This window comes from Anastrepha ludens, chromosome 4 (assembly GCF_028408465.1).
Source record: "Anastrepha ludens isolate Willacy chromosome 4, idAnaLude1.1, whole genome shotgun sequence".
Lineage (NCBI taxonomy): Eukaryota > Metazoa > Arthropoda > Insecta > Diptera > Tephritidae > Anastrepha > Anastrepha ludens.
Genome location: NC_071500.1, coordinates 2,083,814 through 2,106,420, shown reverse-complemented (window position 1 = coordinate 2,106,420; position 22,607 = coordinate 2,083,814).

The window sequence follows — 22,607 nt, the reverse complement described above, 5'->3', positions numbered from 1 at the left end:
ATCACTCGGCACTCAGTTCACGCCGTGAAAACTCCGCGCAACATGCCAGCAACATTTTTTCACACCTATTTCAAAGGTGACCACCGTACGTGCACGTTTTTCCTGTTCTATTTCCGCTATTCTCTCACTCTATTTCCAGCTCTGCAATCTCCAGTAGAGAAAATTGTAGAACAAGAAACGCCGAGATGGCACAGAATTCCAAGTGTAAACCTATTTTGTAGCACTTGGAGTCACTTCTGAAGAAGTTACCGCAAAGCAGGCGAATATATTGGGTGCGAAATTCACGCAAATGTCTTGTCGTTGCCTTTTCGAAATTAAAAAATGCCGACAGATTTTCTCGAACATGACAAGCGGATTATATCAGCGTTCCAGCTTGAACGCTTCGCACTTCGGATGAAAAATTGGAGTTTATAGGGGTATGTCGGCGAAATTTACCTCGCACCAATTCTCCGAATTCGCTATATTCATTAGCGTGATGAGATGTACGAGTCCTTATTAGGAATTATGCAAATAGCAGCTACTATTTTTTGTGCCCTTTCTGAAGAGTGAAACATTTTTCTAGAGAGGCAGTAGGACATAAGGGTGTTCAACAGTTTCAATATCCTTTACAAAGCGCCCTTTCTCTCAAAAATTGGTTTACTTACGCGTTTCCCTACTTTACTCTGCCTTCAAGACCTCAGCAATCAAGTCCACCATTTGGACGCCTGCCACATATGTAAGCCGCTTCTTCCAAGATTGTTGATTGCATGCTAGCGGTTATGCCGGAAGCTCGCAAAACTTTCAAAGTGCTGGTAAATGCAGTAAAATCTATTAAAAAGCATATTATTAGTTACATTATTACGTTTAAAAACACTCTTCTTACCAAAATTTGCCAATTGCTTCTTGGACGATGCATTTACATTTGGTCTATTTTCATTTTGTCGTTTCTTCTCATTTAACAGTCAATGTTGCTAACAACATTTGACGGCAGTGAAGTTAATGCGCCCGCAAAGTAGTCCCTCTCAACTGCAACGCAGTTAAACCAGCATTTCAACCAGCTCTCGAAACATTCCTGGAACTCTATTTTCAATATAGCCATCAGAACCCCCTCCGGTGTCTCCTTAACTTTGGTATTTCTTTCGTTATCGGTCAAAAATTCACGGATAAGGATGTCACTGTGCGACGGTGTGTTATTATAGTGCAAAATCCACGAGTTCTCTTCCCACAATTCCTTTGTTTTTTTTTTACGAATTGCTTCACGTCAACATCTCATAGTGTCCAAATAATAGTCCTTATTAAGTGTCTGACCTTCTGGCGAAACTTCGTGGTGTACATAAAAACCATGAGCATCGTTTTCTTTTTTGACTGAAAACGACGTGCAATTTTTGGTTCATTCGGAGCTCTCCACTCACTCGGTTGATGTCTGCTTTGCGTGTCGTACTCACATACCCACGTCTCGTCTCCAGTAGTAAAGTGTTTGATGAATGTTGGTCCTTTGGAACCAAGTTCGTAGCAACACGACGCAAAATCAAATCAGTTGAATGAAATCAACGGATCCATAAGCCATCTTCAAGTTCTCAACTTTTCTTTCTCTTTATTCATGTGGTAGATTTGTTCAAGACGGCGTAACTTTTACAAACTATAATCAGTTAATTTAGAGAGTCACCATGAGGGTATTCTGGGAACTTTTTGATCAAGGTAGTATTTTAAGTGACTTTTAAAAACGTATTTCTAACACACATGCAGCAAAAAATACACTCTAAACACAGGCAAAACCATAGTGTCACCGTCTGAGGCAGAAACAATTTTACTTCGAGAGCTCTCTATTCGCGGATTGCCTTATTGGGTGAGGTCGAAATTCCGTAAAGTGCACAGTACCACTTGAATACTTAACGCCATAAAAACGCCGATAAATCTCGGAGTTAACCAAAACTGCCCACACTACTAGATAATATTCAACAGTCGACATTCGTAACCGGGACTGAAGGAGTGGCCAGCAAACTACCTGTGTGGTCGACTCTTGTCCGCAATATTTCGAGATAAAAACTCAAAACGGAGGAGGATGAAGCAAGTAGTGCCGCAGATAGTCCGACGATTTTTCGTTAATGCCGTCCGGCAAACATCGATAACTTGTGTTCAAAAGTGAACAACTATATTTTCAGCCTATGCTGCTTCTTCGCTGCGAAGAATCTCCAACTTTCCCCAATTAAATCCACGGCAGTCCTATTCACCACTCGGACGAAGGAGACCAAAGTACAGCTGAAGGTTAAAGTCGATGAAACGCAAATACCAACTGTAAGCAACCCTCCGGGTGTCACCTTCGCTAATCTGCTTTCTTTCTCGGCACATAGAACCGCAATTGCCACCACGATCCAAAACCGCAATCAGGTCCTCAAATCGCCCGCCGGTAGATAAGGAAATGTTGCTGACGACATTTAAAACAATTTCCCGGCCAGTTCTGAATTATGCTGCATCCATTTTGTCGCCTGGCACTAGTGAAATACAGTTGAAGAAGTTCCAAACCTTCCAGAATAGCCACGGGTTGTCTCCTGATGTCTCCCTTACAACATATCCCCAGTTAAGGAGCATAGGAAGATGCTCAACAAGCAATTCTATCGGTACGAGTAGTGCAGAGCGGGATGACGAATTTTTAACTATTTCAAGAATTTGTTGTTTATCAACTCACGTGATTCCTTTTCGGGAGCGGCCGAACAGACGCGGCCGTAAATGTCGACCGTTTAACCATTATAATCATAATTGCATGAATTATTCATATGTATGTATGTATTTATATAGTTAATTATATATATATTTATTTATATGTATGTATGACTATTGCTGCCAGTTAGACTAAGAGAATTGCGAGTGGGCCCGGTATCACATTCACGTGGCCTACGCTGAAGCTTTCAGGTTTCTTCACATGCTCTGACCGATTAGTGCACACGAATTGTTATCACTCATGTTTTGTTGAATAGCCGAGATTAATTTGTTGACGTCAATGTGTAAACGCCGAAAAAAGATCACCGCGCCAAACATTCATAGACCGGTGCTGCCAAGCTCCCTTCCCATGAGCCATTTAGAAGCCTAGAACAGCATAAATACATACATACATATGTATATTACATACTTCCATTTATGTATATGTGTTGGACGTAGTAGTTAATTAATATTTATTTACTTATTTAATATACAGTGAGCCAAAAAAGAATTGGCACACTCGAAAAATCAAAGTTCTCAGTGCTATAGCTTTTCTTCTAATGAAATGGTAAAAAACAGAAAACGGTATTTTCTAAATGTTTTTATTTATTATCAGGTCAGTCCATAAGTTCGTGCGCTTTTTAAAGGTGGTTTTAAAATTAATAAAAAAGATGTTTAAAGTATTTATTAATCAATAATATATTTTCCTTCATTATTTACAATGTCTTCCCAACGTTTAGGCAAATTTTTAATTCCCTGCTCAAAAAATTGTTTTTCCTTGGAGCCAAAAACGCTGCGATATCCCTTTTTATAGCTTATTTCGAGGAGTAGTTCTTGTTATCCATATAGGATTGTCGTGGTGAAACAAAACTTTGCATCTATTCACTAAAGGCGGTCGATTTTTGTTAAGTGCCTCATTCAGGTTTGATAGCTGATGGGAATAATAATCAGCAATTATCGTCTGGTTTGGTTCCAGAAGTTCATAATAAACAATACCGGCCATATCCCACCAAATATACAGGAGAATCTTCTTGGGGTGAAGGTCATCTCTAGGGGTCGGTTATGGTGTTTCATCTTTATCTAACCATTGGCGTTTGCGAACAGGATTATTGTAAAGGACCCATTTTTCATCACCAGTAACGATACGGTTCAAAAAACTTTCAAGCCGTTGCAGCAGCTGAGAAAACACATTCACTCTCTGCTGAAAGTTGGCGACGGAAAGCCTATGCGGAACCCATTTCCCCAGCTTTGAAACCTTTCCCAACTGAACCAGTTGCCTGTGAACTGTTCCATGCGATGAATTTAACCTCTGAACTATCATAAGGACTGTCGAATTTGGCTCAACTTCCACGAATTCGAGCAAGGCGTCGGAGTTAAAGACTTCAGAACGACCAGCGCGCGGGGCATCCTCCACGTCCCAGTTACCACTTCGGAATTTTGAAAACCACTTTTACGCAGTCCTTACATTCACGGTATCCTCTCCGTGAACAGTGTTTATTTCTGCAGCAGCAGTTGTTGCATTTTTACCACTTTTATAAAAAAAATACAAAATATGCCTCTTGCGTTCGAACATTCCATTTTATTTTTTAACAACATGTGCTTCTATCCGCGATTAAAATCACTTGTTGGATGCACAATATATCAAAGAAAATATTAATAGTTCCGTTATATTCCGCGAATAATTTTTTGTATGCAAAAATCGTATCAAAGTGAAATTATGGGTAAAATACCCACGAACTTATGGACTGACCTGATACGTATCTGAACAAAAAAAATTAATTTCGACTTAGGTTTACAAGCTCAACCTTGAAAGGTAAAATAAGGCACAAATTCACATCAAAAAAGTATTGGCACAGGTAGCGTAATCAGCTTGCTCCATTGCAGCTGTAACGCGCTAATACTTTGTGTGTCCTCCTTTAGGCTGAATAACGGCCTGCAATTTTTACCAGATTTGAAGCCGCGAAACGCCCCCAAACCATCACATTTCCTCCACCGTGTTTTACTGTTTTGAGCAGGTTGTTCTTTTGAAGCTCTTTATTTGGCTTTCGCCAAATCTCTTGTGCTCCATCTAACCCAAATAAATTGAATTTTGATTTATCACTAAACATGGTGGTGTTTCAAAAAGCGTCGAGCTTATTTAAATGCTGTTTAGCAAATTCTAGCCTCGTTTTCTTATTTACCTTCGAAATGAAGGGTTTGCGTCGAGGAACCCGGACATGATATATACCTATATATAAATTGGGGGGAACACCCTTTTTGGGTGTTTGGCCGAGCTCCTCCTCGTATTTGTGGCGTGAGTCTTGATGTTGTTCCACAAATGGAGGGGCCTACAGTTGTAAGCAGACTCCGAACGGCAGATATTTTATGAGGAGCTTTTTCATGGCAGAAATACACTCGGAGGTTTGCCATTGCCTACCGAGAGGCGACCGCTATTAGAAAAATGTTTTTCTTAATTTTGCTGTTTCATCGAGATTCAAACCAACGTTCTCTCTGTGAATTCCGAATGGTAGTCACGTACCAACCCTTTCGGCTACGACGGCCATGATACCCAGCCTTATATAGGATATTCCGAACAGTTTGGGGGTTGAAATTGATTTCAAAAGAATTTTGCAGGGTCTCGCACAATTTGACAGCCGAAGTTTTTCGAAGTTTTGTGCCACCGTGGACACCACAATTCACTTCTGTCGTTCGGTTAATGTTTTTGGGCGGCCAGATCTGTTCTCCGGAGCTGTTTTGCCAGTATTGCAATAATGCATAACGACGTTTCGAACGATGGACCATGATTTATCGACAAGTTTGTCAATTTCGCGATAGGATTTTTTTTTCTAAATACAGTTTTATCATTAATTGACGTAGTTCTAGGGAAATTTCAGCACCACGGGCCATTTTGGGTTATGTGCATTGAAATCGCTATCAAAAGTGATTGCGACCGTATGCGATTCCTAAAAGGTACGAATAAGTAAAAAGCAAGAGTAAAAATAACGGGAGTTAACCGTTACGACTCCAAAAGCATAAGCTAACATAAAGAATGTGCCAACACTCTTTTGATGTGAATTTGTGCCTTATTTTACCTTCAAGGTAGAGCTTGTAACCTAAGTCGATATAATTTTTTTTTTTTTTAATAAATAAATACATTTAGAAAATACCGTTTTCTATTTTTTTATACTTTCTTTAGAAGAAAAGTTATAGCACTGAGAACTTTGATTTTTCGAGTGTGCCAATACTTTTTTGACTCACTGTATTTATTTGCATGCCATGGCTCCGTTCGTTGCGCAAATCCTATTTTTCATGCGGGCATTCATCAACTCATCACCTGGCGCCTACACAACTAGGCAAAAAAAGCTTAATAATTTTTCCCCTCGTGATTTAACAAAGTCGGACACACATATATGTATGTACATACATATAGGTATGTGAGTATATGAGTTTTTGGCCGAATTGTTAAATTTTTAAGCCAGTTAAGTTAAGTTGTTAAGTTTTTAAGCCAGTGTACACCAAGACGCACAGTCTCTTTAGCAATGATGTACAAAGTCTGTCATTTGGAAGAGAAAAATAGTGCAAAACATAATACTCGTACGTATGAGCTCTAAGAGTATGCAAATATTGCGGAAGCAGATTGGTTTCAATGTGGTTCATGTAACTCGGCGTGTTTGAGGTAAACATATCTTTTTTGTATTTTTTTTTTATTAAAGAAACGCAAAAGCCTCTCACTGGCTCATCGTGAAAAATTACAATATTTTGTATATTTTTATAATTATGTTTTTCGCCCTCGTTATTTTGCTTTTCAATATAATTTATTCTGTTTTTGCTTATTTTCACTGTATGTTTTCGGGTGATATAGGCCTACTGGGGAACGGAAGACCCCACACTAACTTCCAACACGGACCGCTTGTATACCCCAATGGGGATGTGGAGACTGACAATTTCGAATACCCAAATAAAATTTTTGCGATGCGCCATCCCTGGCTAAAGTTGTACATTTTGACAGCGCTTTCACGGGAGAAAGAGTTTCGCAGTTATCTATTATCTAGATTTTTTCGTATATGAGTTCCCGTATCAAACAACTGCCATCTCCTTTAGTATGTCAGCAAATCATCTGATTCCTTCAAATTTACTGAGAGTCGCTTAGCGGCTTGATCTTCTTCATAATTCTTCATTCTTACACATTTTCAAACAACAGTCATTGAATCAACTAATGGTCTTCTGAATATTCAAAAGAAGGATTTCGAACAGAAATATATAGTCTATTACATATATTCGTAGATGTATGTAGGTGAGTATATAGATACTTTCCTTGTATTGTATAAAAACTGCGCCTAAATTTTATACTTAGGTATAACAAAATAAATAAAATCACTCTAGCAATGCGTGGTTCACTTCAATTTTAGGACCAGCTTATTGTACATATGTAAATTTACTTGTATATATTTAGCAATGTAATCAATTAATTTAGATTTTCCTCACGAAACTTGCTTGTTTTGACCAAAACCGACCGCCCAAATATATAACCTTATTGGGACTTTTCTAAGCGTCGATAAATAAATTTATTTTTATACCTTTCGTTTCTATAGCTCTAGAAACTTAATCCCATAGCCCATAATAAGCCCACAAAAACCCTAATGTTACTAAACCGTACACCAGACATTCATATGTATGTATGTATGTACTTATTTTGACAAATTTAATCAAATCCGCGCATATGGAAACACAATACATAAATAAAGGGTTTCCCATTCAGGTTTCTGAATATTTTTAGCAGACACCTAAACAGTGAGGTTACAATTGTCAATTTGGACGTTACTAAACAACTCCAGGAACTTTGCTGAATATTAAACTTCAATTTGAACTAATTAGAATCAACTTGGAAGCGATTACTTGTTATGTGATGAAATAACCTAGTCGAACTGCTTAAGAGGTCGCGCCAGGAAAAGCCAATTTTTTGTCTTCATACATTCTTTGAGCATCTGACGCTTCGACCGTTACAATCTTTTCCCATTTGAAGCCATTGAACTTTCTTATTTGGCTTTGCCATATGCAAACAGATGGTTGACACTTTAAAACTAAACTACTTATGGAAGTCGATTCGACTAACGTGGTTTATATTTTCTAGCACAGGTTTTCTGTCACTTTGTTTTGTAATTGGGGAACTCATATGATATAACATAACTTTAATGCCTAGCACTGAAAAACTGACCCTTAAAGGGAGGGCAGGATTGTCCACACAGTAGTGTAGCCAACTGCCTAGAGGCCCCGCATCGGAAATATTTCATCGAGTTTAAATTTAATTTGAAGATATGAAGATATGACAATATTATTGCGTCTTTTATATTAAAATATCGTTTGCAAATAAGCGATTCAAAAATTCTACATTGTGAATGCACAAGTATTGGTACTATGTATAAATCTGCCTTATGGATGCGTCACTTTCATAAGGTTGGCAGTACTGCCAGTAGGAGTTCGCATCAAGCCTGATAGAATACACTATTAAGCCTTCCCATGTGCCGTGAAGTCAGTACAGAAAATAAACAAACAAACAGAAGAGGAACAATAAGCAAAAGTGAGTATAAAGCCAAGCATACCTACACATACTCGTAGAATAAGTTGTTCCCACATGCAGAAATTCACTCGAAGGGTTGCCATTGCCTGCCGAGGGGCGAGCGCTGTTAAAAGAGCTGTTTCCATCGTTTGGTGTTTCATACCCGGAGTTTCGAAGCCAGGCACTATCTAATGGTAGCCCCTCACCCACCCATTCGGCAACGTTAGTTACTGCTATGTTCTCGCGGTACGTTATTCGCAATATACTATTCTAGGGATCAAAATAAGAAACTTTGCCGAAGGAACCATACCTCTAAAACGAATTCTGATGCCCCCAATTTGGGTCGAACGAAAAATCCCACTTTGACCCATTTAGAGTGCTCCAATCGAGTCCAAATGTATGACCGACCCCCACTAACTTTGGACGGCCGATCCACCCATGCCAGAATATGATTTTCACAGAGCAATGGGCGATTTTTTTGCCTCCCCACAAATCGACCCGGCCTAATATATAGGGTGATATTTATACTGCTTCAACAACAACAACAAGATGAAGAGCTGCCTAATTGAATTACGAATGGAAAATAAGAGTTTGTAGTTTTATATTGTAACTGATGTAAATATTAAATATCGTCCCCTTAGTATTAAAATAGCCTATAAATTTTTTGATGTTTTGAGAAAATGAATTTCAAACTTTTTGTCGAAAGTAGTTCTCACTCAAATCTCGTTATGTCTGTAAATATTTATTATTTTTTGACTGACGTGTTGACCCACTTTGTGGAACTAGAATTTGACAAAATTTTGACCACATATAAAATCGACGATGGAGAATCCAAAAATTCAATAAAAAAATAATTGCCTATGAGCACATAGGCTATTGTTATACTAAGGGGACGATATGTACCCAAATTTAAAAATTGTCGTTCGCATTTCCAAAATGTAAACAAACATCAGCTGGTTTCTGTTTAACACGCATTGTTACCACCAGGGCCGTAGAGAGCATATCCGGGCCCGGGGGAAAATTCCGGGCCTCGGGGGAAAATTGTCTAATTCATATAAATACGTATAATCTCGAGTCCGGGCCCCTCTGAGAACTCCGGGCCCGGGGGAAAAAGTACCCGATCCCCCCCCCCCCCCCTCTCGACGGGCCTGGTTACCACCAAAGCCAGTATACTTTGATATTTTATAAGTACAGCGCCAATGAACAACCCATTGGGTTTTATGTTGAATGTTAATATCATTATTATTTTTTGTTTTTATTTATTCTTACATCTACATAAAAACATTTGCCCATACTCCGCAGGTAAAAATATCAGCCTACTACCAGTTCACCTGCTCGCTTCAGCACAACCAGTTCTTTTTCCAATGTTAGCAAAGTGTCAGTTGCCCATGCATCCACAAAATGCCAGTTAGAATATCATACTACCCAAAACATTGATAGTCAAATACATTTCTAAATTAACCAGTTTTAGACTAGTTAAGATATAAAAAAAGCCATTCCATTCATTTCATTTCATTTCTTTATTAAGTCTATGGTTACACAAATTTTGCAGACCAGATGTTACTACAGTTTTCCATAGATTTTATTAATTTCATTAGCTGCTCTCGTAATGGGCTCAAAATAAAAATATTTAGAGTTAACTGCTACAACAGGAAAGGGATAAGGGAAATGTAATGCTCTGTTTGGTGCATTGAAACGTATCTGCTCAAGTAATGATGGACAGCCAATTAAGCCACTAAATATCGAAAGTAAACACTAAAGACGGAATACATATTTCGCCTACTTTCGATTTCTGATTTTTCAGCACGCAACGAGCATTGTAAAATGGTTAGCGATCAAAAAAATTAATCGGTTGAAGGGCGAAAAGAGTGAAGCTCCTTAGGTGTGAAATGCATTCCCGATAAAAGAAGCACATTCCAGCTTGGAACGGAGTAGAGAATGAAACAGCGATTTCCTAGTATACGGATCCTTAAAATCTTTCGCATGACGTTTTGAAAAAGCTAGATTAGAATAAGCTGTGGGAATAACACAATTTATATGATTAACTATAGTAAAACCTGAGTCAAAAATAGATACAAGTATTCTTCTAGTTCCATTTAAATGCTTCAAAATATTCTATTTTATACTGAGTTTATAGAGTAAAATTGCTACGAGTGTTTGCAAAAAAACTTTAGTTGTGGCAAAAACGATGAAAATTGCATTATTATGTACGGGCATGGAGACAATTCACATGCGAATGGTGTGAAATAATTATTTCCTTTGACTTTTTAAAGCCTAAACTGAGCTATTACGAATCCGCTCAACTAAACTTAGTGAGTTGCGCTACACGTAAGGTGAATCAATTTAATGCAATTATTCATTAATTGTTGCCTTTATTCTATAGACTTGAATATACTGTTTTTCAAAAAATGTATTTCTCGGAATCTATCCTCTTATCATCGCAATGCTGGGGAGGGGCGTCGGTAGATGAACCTTAATTTTTTTTATCTAAAAAAATTAATTAATTTTCAGACAAACTGATCATTTTACAACTGGTACTATTCTAGTTAGTGGCGAAGTGGTATGATTTATCCTATTAAATACCAGTAACTAAACTAGAATGTTTCCGTACTAGCTTGGTTTTCCCCTTTAGGGTTCCTACAGACTTATGTAGGTATGTATATTACATAAACGACATAAACAACTATACCCGTACTTAATACTCAGGGTCCACCGCTTGTTGGTTCAACCGCGGAGAAGAAGAGGGAAAGAATCCATTATCTTTATTTGTATTTTCGCACTTAATTCTCATTCTTGTTACTGACCAAACTCACAAACATGCACTACCTGTATACAACAATATATATGTTTGTGTATATGTACAATTATAAATTTGTTGTGAAAAAACAATAATGGACGGGGTTTGAATATTGATCCAGGTATGCTTCGACGAGCTGAAAAGCAATTCGCTGAAAGGGCGCACATTACGAATATTTATGCGTAAAACGTGACTAAAAATAGTGTTGATTATTCATTATCCGAATAGTAACCGGAAGAAATTTAAATTTAGCCTCTTTTATAAACTTGACCTACATTCAGAATTGTCGTATTTACTCCCACGCACATTAGTTTATGAATGAGTAAATATGTACAGGTAGGTGGAAAAGTAAGTGAGCAAAGTCCGTAAAGGTTTGGTGGGGAGTGTCTTGTAAAGGCGTTAGATCTCTTCATTTAAGTGAAAATAGGGTTCAGACCGGGGCAAAAGTGTACCAGAAAGATGTCTTAGAAAGCGTGGGGAAGCAGTGAAGCAGAAATCTCTTGAATGGGGAGCGTTTGGTTGGACCGTGAAGCAAGATTCCGTTTCAGCCCGTAAGGCAAAAACTACCCAGCAGTGGCTAAAAACCAATATTCCTGGGTTCATAACCGCAGAAAATTGGTCGTCGGGAAGTCCAGATCTGAATCCTTTGGACTACAGTTTGTGAAATTAGAGTAAATGGCCTGTCGAAGACCTCACAGAAAATTGGAGAGTTTGAAACAATCTTTGGTTCGAGCAGCGACATCAATATCCATGGAAAAAGTGCGTGCTGCAATAGCTGAATGACCTAATCGTTCGAAGGCTTGTGTAAAAGCATTTCGATTGAAAATTTAATTTTTTTTTTAATATTTACACGTTTAAATCAAATTAACTTCTTTAAGAAAAGTATTATAATTTCATATGTATAACGGACTTAACTTGTAACAGAACTTATGGCAGGACTTAGTATGTATAAGTATATGCTAAACATACATGCATTCTGACATAACTGTAATATAACTGAATTTGCGAAGTTGCCTCTACTCAGTACTTATCAGATAGAAAGTTGCCTCTCCGGAGTACTCAACGAAAGAATTTTTGTGGTTCCCACGATTCAGTCCCGCGAGCAGTTCTCTCAATCCGGGGTTCCTTCTACTCCAAGCCTACTGGTTGTGAAAAAATTAGTAGTAGTAGAAGTAAAGTTGAAGGTAAAGGAGCTGATTCCTTTAACCACCCCTTTTTATGAATTTCTTCCGCAGATAAAGCTTCCAACGAATTAGTAAAAAAAATATTGTACGAGGGTCGTTTAAAATGTCCATACAAAATCAGAGATATGGCCTCCGAGCGCATATCGAGGTTTTGCCTAGTTAGCCGCACCCCTTGGAACAACACACACCAAGCTTCAGCCATATCAGTATATTTCTTTGTATTTTGCATTCCTTTGACTCGAAGAACTCGAGTGACTTTCCTTTTCCATCATGACAACACATCAGCTCACGCCTCAGTAGATGTGGTCGCAAAATTAATGGAAATAGGGTTTCATATCCCACCTATTCTCCAGACTTGGCTCCCTCGGATCTCTGTTTGTTCCCCAATTTCAAGAAATGGCTGGCCGGAAAAAGATTTCAGGTTTGGACGAAACCTATTTTTCGGAAGAAATCAGCAAATTGAAGCAGCTTTGGACGAAGTGTATAAGCCGGAAAGAGACTATGTCGGAAAATTAAAAAGGTTTACTTTACATTTTTATTTTTACACGGACTTTTTAAACGACGCTCGTTGGCATGCACTTCAAAGAGCTTGAACACAAAAGGTGAATTGGCAAATCCTAGTAGAATATTTTGTGTATTTAATTAAAAGGTAAGATATTTCAATGGCCTACAAGTTTTGTTTCCTCTACCGGTTAATATGTATTGCTTTCAATACTTTTCAACCAACCTGTATATAAACATGGATATTTTTGGAAAAATTGTATTGTCGCTTTAGTAATTCCCAAACGGGTACAACCAATGAAAATTTGAGAAATCTAATATTTTTGTTGTTTTGATTGAATCGCGTCCTCCACGATGCCAATCGGAAAACGACACTAGGCGCAGAAGAGACAGACCACCGGAGTTGCTAAGCTGCATGGCCATGCCTGCCTGCCACCTGCATCAATCGAAAGCACACACGCCGACGACGTAAAAAGCTACATAAAGCGAATCGAAATGCATTGCACGGATCGAAATCAGAGTTGCGGCCGTCAATTGGTGATTGCGTGTGGCGTAAAATTTGCGTGCGTGCGCCAAAAGGCTAACTCCCCACCTGCGCGACGATTATGTCTACACTTGCATGCGACGAACATCCGCCGCTCCGCTGCACCACAGTGGGGGTCCACGCCCATTCGCCGTTTATACCGACTGCCAGTGGCGCTCAATTTGCACCACACACACACACATTCACCTATGTATAGCCACATTTCATTCATTTATTCCCTTGCTCACTAATTTGCCACACATATGTATATACTTATACACACATTTACATATACATATATTTTTAGGTACGTAGGCCGGTATGTAATATTTACGTATATAATTTGCCCATCCCAATGCCTTTGAAATTCCCTCCTTAGTCTATCTCCACTCCAACGATTGTACATGCGGCTATATAAGGATGTGTGCTTGTGTCTATATGGCGGCAGCCGTCCAGAGCTACTGATTGAATTTCAAATTACTCAATTTTTGCAACCACAAATTTGCACTGAAACGCGCTTGCCTGTTAACTGCGTACCATTGCCAAAGGTTTTTTGCTTTTCGGCATTGTGTACATCGCGAGTATGCAATGGCGACCACCGGCTGTCGACCACCATGGTCGCTGACTGCCACTTCAATCCATGAATCAACTGTGGCTGCGTTAGTGCCTGCAAATTTCGGTGTCGGCGACCACACGGTGGAGTAATTAACGGATGCGATATGATAATTTTGGTGGTAGCAATTTAAAAAGAGTAACACAACAATCGGATGGACGCATAAGCGTAAATAAAAATAAATATATTTACATAGATGCTGGTACATATATACACATATACATATGTATATGCATGTGTAGGCATACCTATGTATGTCTGTATGTATGTGCATATGTGCAAATGAGATTTTCATCTTAAAATGCTTGTCGCCATTCAATACGTAATAAATTCTTAAATTTTATTAGGAATTTCTTAAAATTTCTCGTTTCGGAGTATTTTAGTTGTTAATTTAACTCGAAAAAGTATTTCTGGTAATACTCAACACGAATCTTCTGCTAATGTGGTAAAACTCAACCGAGTTGCCAATTAGTCAAACTTTGTCACTTTCAAAGTACTCTCCTTCAGATGCAATAAGTACGCATTTACAATTTATTTCGTCCAGCATCGTCCTCGGTTAAAAATCAAGGCCGCTTTAGAGACTACGCGACTAGAAGCGTGTACATTCGAATATGCATTGGAACTGAAAGCATTTGCACACCGTGAAATAAAACCATTTAAGATCGCCGTAGCCATATGGTTTAGTGCGTGACTACCATTCGGAAATGTTTAGGCTCGAATCTCCGTGCACAGAATACCAAAATGACCACTTGTCAAACAACATCAAGACGCACGCCACAAATAGGAGGAGGAGCTCGGCCAAACACCCAAAACGGGTGTAGGCGTCAATTATCTATTTATATATAAGTATATAATTTTTAACCTCACTTTTTACAAACAACTCTTAAAATAATTCGTTTTTAAATTGGATTTTAAAAACTACAATATGTAATTCAGGAACGCTTACATTTCAAATAAGAATACAAAATAATAAATATATAAAAACATTTAACAAAAATTAACCAAAATATACGAAAACCAATTCTCCAAACATTCTCTTTATTATAGGGTTTTTCAGTGAGAGCGCTTCAACTTTTGAACTTTTTTGAATAAAACACAAACGGTTTGACTTTTTTAACTAATTTTTTTTTATTATCGAGTTTGAACATATACATTTAAGTATGAAATTCGATTTCTTTTGCATGACCACCGCGTGCACGTTTTATGAAGTCCTGTCGTTGAACCCAATTTTCGACCACTCTTTTGCATAAATCGGCCGAAATTCCAGCAATTTCGCGTTCAATATTTGCTCTGATCTCACAAATCGTCGCCGGCTTGTTACTGTAGACCAATGACTTCACATAACCCCAAAACGGGACGGCTTGTTAAATGGACCGTAAAATGGCCGTAATGCTCTTAAAGTAGCAGCAACAGAACGATTATTTTCATAAAAAATTTGCACGATTTGCAATCGTTGCTCAAGTGTGTAGCGTTCCATGATGAAATGTATACTAATGAAGTTTACAAATGATAAGCGAAAAATAAAAAATATTGCGTCGTTCGCCCTCCCTATCGGAAAAAAGTTGAAGCGCACCTATTGAACAACCCTATATAATCCATAAAACAAACATGAGGAATACTTTTAACTATTTCTATGCAATCGATTTCGTCAAATTCTCTTACCCCTATTCACTTTAAACTGCGGCCGATGTTGAGCCTATGCTAGTAGTCAGATGTGTTTCTGGGATAAAAGTCATCTGTTTGCAGCCTTGATCATGGCTTAGGTGCACTCCAAAACCGGTTTTGCACCAATGAACTTCATCATCAAGTGTGGCAACTTTTTAGTGCCCTTGACATCAGTATGTATATGACCTCACGCATAATCTTCGAGTTTAGCCGCACAGCCAAACAGACTTTGATAACTGCATGGCTATCCGAACAGATCAAATACCTCTGCTCCCGTTTGTCGGTTATGTTACAGCTTCGCGGTGAGGAATGTCGCACCGATACTGCCCCTTCGCAATCGGATTGCTGCGTAGCGCCTATTAATTAGCCCCACGCAAGCTGCTGCATCTTTCAACCAGTCGCATTCCAGCGGATAGTGGATATGGTGACAATCCAATGGATCAATTGAGGCTTAGTCCTGCCAAACATTTGTTTGTATTATTACAGAATTTTGGTAATCAGGATCAATGTGATTCTTGTATAGAAATTTCGAATCAGTTTCTCTTGAGTTTAGAGACATCTTTAGTTGTTTACTTTAAATTCGTTCATAATGCATCTTCGGTGCAAATGCTGCATTTGGCGCCGTGCAGAGTTCACGAATTAATAATTTAAATTTAGTCTTCGGCATCTAACGAGTTTTGGTAACTGGTCTTAAGGCTCTCTAGAAATAAAATTTCAGTACTTTGAAGGCTGCGAGGAAGCGAGGAAATATGATAAAACCGTTTCAATAGAATAGGCGAGTCTACACACCGCGAATAAGCTGAGTGAAAGTATAATCTTTCTACGATTCAAGGATTTCAGATTGGTTAGCTGACGTCTCTCAAAATTTAAAGAGCGGAGAATAACTAATGAAGCAAAAAGTAATTTTCGAGTGTGCGAATCAATGAAGTCGGCACTAAGCCACCGTATGAAGGCAATCGTGGTGATTATTGCATTAGTTGACTATGTTAAAAGAATTTAGAATCGAAGATTACCCCTAAGAGGCTTCAATATAGTAAAATGCACAGATTTTAGGATGAGTTTTAACTACTGTTATCTTAAGTAAGGTATTAGTAAATTTTGAGGAATGGCAGTATGAATATGTCAAATCTAACATTGTGTCTGTAAAGTTTAACAATTTTAAAGGCAATCTTACTCAGAACATTTTGCCACACTAGTCAAACTCGTTTTGTTTACGCGTATTTCATCTTGGTCAAAAAATGTATTTAAGTCATGAATATTTTCGACGTGGACTAAACCAACTACAGTGCACCCATAAACTCGCTTCGACTTTTGGCGATAAAACACCTGCGTGCGTTGCAGCACGAAATTCGTGAAATTCGGCCAAAACCGATGGTTGTACCAAACAAATTCGCTATTGCACAATCCTCATGTCGCGACATACTGTGAATTTGAGGCATACTTAGCCATTAGTTGCACGCGCATACGATCAATATTGCATTAACATTTGACTGCTCAAAGGAGTTTTTTGCGTTCGATACCACATAATTTGAAAATGAACATTCATGAATAGTATTTTGAAAAGTAAAAAAACATTTTTTTACAAATATTATTGTTACTATTACTATTACTAATATATATTATCTAAAAACTTAAGTAGCCACCCTCGCATAAAATTTTAAAGTGTCGTATTCAAATAAATGCAAACAAAAACAAAGTTTTATGTAATTTTAGGAATATTTACGAGCGATTTAACTCTTCGACTACCTGTTTAGATGTGGATGCAACAACTGCTTTGCTTGGGAACACTGTTGCATGAACTCTCTCAGCTCTCCGAAAACTCTATCTACTTTGCGGTTTTACATGTGGAAATAGCGGCGGCTGTTGGGCTTTGATATACAATACAAGTAAATAGGTGTACATACATTAGCATACACACACAGCGATATTCCTCCGGCATCAGATTGGAAAACCGCAAATACCTACCATCGCCAGCGGAACCAATTCGTGCTGACTTGGCAAGGTTCTTAGAAATTTCGCAACTTTTTTGCTAATTGCAACTGCTTAGCATTGCTATTAACACGATAAGAAACAAAATGCAACAAAAATCGAGATCATCCACTCGACCGTATCCATCGCTAACAAATTACAGCGTTTACCACATGCACGCTCATGCATGAATCTTTCTAAGGATTGTATGGAAGAAAACTTGCCTTGGTATTCGAAGTATCGCCGATCCAAAGCTGGCTTTTAATGGATGCAATCATACAAAGCCCACATTAATTTTCATATTTGAAGTTGATACTGTTCATCATTTTATCTTCTTCTGTATCATTTGGCTACAGTGCATAGATTCAGCTTAGAAAAGTTCTGGAACAGCTCTTTGCAGGACGATACTATGCTTAATATTTTAACTGTAACCGGAAATCCACTTGTATTGTAAAACTAGGAATTGAATGGGTGCCGGGTATCAACAAAACTTGCTGTTCCCAGACTCGAATGTGAGCGAATTTTTGTAGGTGGGCAACTGATATTGTTTAAGAAAATTAGCATATCTTCGTGAAATTACCGCATTACAAACCTCAAGTAAAGGCTGGGTGAGAAATAACATATCAATTTTTGCATACATATGTACATATGTAAATATGTATACATTTATATTTTGGAACTATTGGATACTATAAGAACATACATATGGCTTATATCCCAGTAATCATGCTAGAATGTGTGAAATCATCAAACTTTTATGTATAGCGGCTGCGCCTTAGGAAGCCCCAGTAGTTTACATTTCAATAGCATAATTCCATAAAAGTTGATGCAGTTTTCCCGTCAGCCGCTTTTCGGTAGGATTTCACTACTCCCAATTCAATAAAAATTCAGCTCAATGAATTATATTTCGTTAAGATGTTTGTAAGATATTTTTTGTAGTCAAAAGATTAATTTGTCCCAACCAGCACGGCTTTATCCCTGGTAGACCGGCATACCGCATAGCAGATGATTTCAGAAAGGTTTCGAGGTCTATATCGTATATACAGGCATGCCTGCCACATAGCTCATATTGAACGAGTTTTCATTGGCTTTGCTCTAAGTTCTACTCGTTTTCATGAGCCCATAGCCTCATCCTATTCTATTTACCTGCTTTTTAATTTCAAATCCCTGCAGTCTTTTTTTCTTTCATGTTCAATGTTTCTCAAGGTGTTAGGGATTGCCTCTCTCTTCTAGTAATTTAGATTTTTTCCATATTGGCTTTTTAAGAGCTCTGTACGCAAGAAATTCGCCCAAATGCGTCATAACAGCTCTGAACTTAACATTGCCTATACATAATTTGATTTAGTATTTTTTGATATATTTTTTTACGGATTGAGATTATTAATATGTTATTTGTTAAAACATCTTTTAGTCTATAGGACGATTTATTTTTGTTGACTAATTTCAACTTCAATAAATAAATACAAATATAAATAAATAAATCAACTTAAAAACTGTGCACGTTTTAAACGCCTTGTCGGATATACATATATAGAACTTTGCCAGTATTCATTGACATTTCATCATACAAACACTTAGGTCTCAGCAACGTTTACAAGTTGCACAGTTGTGTTACGAAAATCTACGGCCTGTGAAAAGTGTTCATGGTGCGCTCAAGCCAAATTATGATGTACCTGCACCTTACGTTTTGTATATGGAAGTGTGCAACGGCTTAAACATCATTTCTCGAACCTCTATAAAAGTGCCTTCAAGCCGCTTAAATAAAAACACCTCGCACATAGGATGCTAGTCAAACATATTGTGCGGCTATAATCAAACCACGAAGCTAACTACACGTACATGCATACATGTATACATATGTACCTACGCCTAGCAAAGTAAAGTAATTTGTGGCATACGGCGATCGCAACCAACCAATTCCTACCGCAAACTTAATTAGTGTAATTTTACTGCGGCGCATTCGTCGTTGATGAAAAAAATCCATTGATTCATAACTCACAGTTATTCAGCTGAGTCTTTAGTGTCTGGCCGTCAATTCTCACCGAGCACAAACAGAGCAGGATGACCATTTCAGGCGCTGCTACAACACTAGTGTCTTAATCCAGTGAGCCCATATCATGGCTCTTAGATAGGCAGGTAACAATGGGTTGGCAATATTTTATGGCCTGTTGCTTACAACCATCCCCTACTACATACATGAATGCCTATATAAATTCTACAGTAGAATGCGGCGTGTAGCATGTATTGAATCCTAAATCTCTATTTTTGTGCCTTTTTGTGCATGACTTACGACTTTTTTTCTTCCCTTCCATATATTTTGAATGATTTAACAACGTTTGACGCTCTGATTGGAGCACAGCTCACACGAAGTCGGTGGTGCGTTAATCACAAAAACCATTTCAAAGTGTGTGGCGACTTGCGACCGCGACCAACCACCAACCGCCATCCGCTGGCAAACGGTCGTAGAGCGCAGTGTCAACTGTGGGTTCCCCACTTATTTCTTGTAAAGCTTGTAAGGTATAAAAATGTATTGCAGTAGCGGGCACACTTTCCAAGGAAAATTATTTATTTTGTTGCCTAAGTGAATCGTAAACAGACGCTGACAACAAACAGATGACTTAAGAAACAAACCAAATGTATTTGATTACCCCTAAACAAAAAGCATAATTGAAGCATAATTTTTAAATATCTCAATATTGCCGCACTTTTACATGCATGAAAAAATTCACACACGATTTTGTAAAATTACGCATTACCAATAAAAATAATTAATTACAAATAATAAAATAAATCAAAATTGAAGCTCATTGGTACGTAGCTTCAATTTTGATTTATTTTAATAATTTTAATTAATTATGATGGTTTCATAGTGCCCACATTTCATTGTCGAAAAGTAAATGCATCCACAACATGCCTCATTTGGTAGGTATCATTGGATCATTCTTCAGAGAAAAAAGAGTGGTCAAGCAGTTACAGGTGATGTGAATGGCATATGGTTTCAACAAGAATGCTTACCGCTTGCCATACAGCCCGTGAAACAATTCAATTACTGCATGCGATATTTCCTGATCGGAAACTCGCTTGGGCAAGAAATACCGAATAATAGACGTTATTTCTTATGGCGTTCGGCCCTTCGCAGGAAATGGCAAATCTTTCAGTGTATTTCTACCACGAAAAAGTTCCTCATAAAAAAATATATGCCGTTCGGAGTTGGCTTAAAACTGTAGGTCCCTTCATTTGCAAGAAAACACCAAGACGCACATCACAAATAAGAGAAGGGGTTCGACCAAACACCCTAGCATATTATCTAACTATAACATGTAACTTTTGTAACTGATCTAATACTGTAATCAACCTCACGATTTTTTCAGATGTTTTCTTTTATGCCATTCAAATGGGTTATCAGGTTAATATCATCTATACGGAATTTTCATAATCCTTTACAGGATCTCTTCTAAAACTCTTTTAATTGGACTTTTCAAGCGGTGATTTCATCCTGCTTTTTTGTAATAGATTAAATAATACCTGTAGGAAGAGTTTTATTGTTATTGGTGGAATATATTTCAATGCCTTTATGCCGTCCTCGGATGGCCGCTAGGGTAGCGTACTTCTAGTATAGGTCCGTTGATGTTTTCATTTTATTTGTTAATATATATTATATAAGTAGACTCTTGCTTCTCATTAGTCAAGTTTCTAATGTATACTGTTGATTTAGAAACTTACTCGACGATAACAAATGTAATTGATGCCGCAAACTTCTGGCTGATCTTGAAAAATTCTATCTGAGGCCCCTAAAAATCGAGTACCTCGTAGCATAAGAAATTCCAACAAATTACTTTTTCTTTACTTCATCTTTTTCAGATCCGCATATTCCAAAGTTATTCCATTCGTCCTATGTCCGTTTGGCATTGGAGTATACTGGAGGCCTCATCCCCAAAGTCAAATTGATTGTAGTCTTTGCAGAAGATATGGGCTGTGCCCACTTTTCTCAGAACCTTTGGCCGCCTATAATAATAATTATTATTATTATAATTTTCGGTATCAATTGATTAATTAATGACACTGCATAATATAATAATTTTTTGTCAACCTCTTTTCTTTTGCATATAGTCTCCGGTTCCGCTGATTGTTCCTCTCTGTTGGGTAAAATTAAATTTAATCTACCTTGTAAAGTCTTGCGTCATTTTGATCTGGGTTACATTGTCACTAGCCAGACCATGTATAGCTTGAAAACCCCTTTGCCTATTTGCTTCTTTGGACTTTGATCTCTCGGTTATTGAATTTAGTTTATTTTCCGTTCAAGAAATTACAATTAAAAAGCAGCTTTGTTTTTTATTTAATTCAAAACGTATAGCTTTTTTTTAAGTAATAGCTTGCATGTATGTGATCATGAAGCAAAAAAAGAGTAATTTCAGTGGTCATATTGACCACCGGAAATTCAAAAGGGTGATGGCATTTGGTAGCATCGAAAAAATCTATCGATATTATATTACGAAAATTTAGTTTTTGAACTGAAAACAGATTGGCAGCCTGTTTCCACAAGCCCGAATTATCGCCACCAGTTAATATTAAAATGCATGCAAACCCAACACAAACACGCTGTGAAAGGATGGGTTTGGAATGCGTTTCGGTTATGATATTTGTACGGGATTCGACAAAGCTTTTGGCTGCTATTTGCTCTTAAATACGCTAGCGGCAGGAAAACCAAAAGTAAGCAGCGGTAGAAGTGTTAGACAAGACGCAGTGGCACCACCCTCAAGCTTGAGTCACAACTTTGTCACAACACATTGAATTTTGGTGTAAAGCTACTACTAAGTAAGATTCACAAAGTAGGTTATGTGAGGATAAGTATCATATATATTTTTTTATTTTTTTATAAAATTGGCTTAAAGAGAAAATCTATTTTGGATAACTCGCTGGAGGACCTCAGTCGGTATCTCGTGAATGAATTTAGTAATGTTGGCTTGTAATGCCTCAGTCGAAGCTGGTTTATCCAGAAAGCATTTAGACTTTACATACCCCCACAAATAAAAGTCCAAAGGTGTGATATCAATCCGTTGGTCCGAGACGAAAGATAAGTTGTTCACCGAAGCGACAGCGCTGTAAATCCATTGTTTCATTGGCTGTAGAACCGTCTTGTTGGA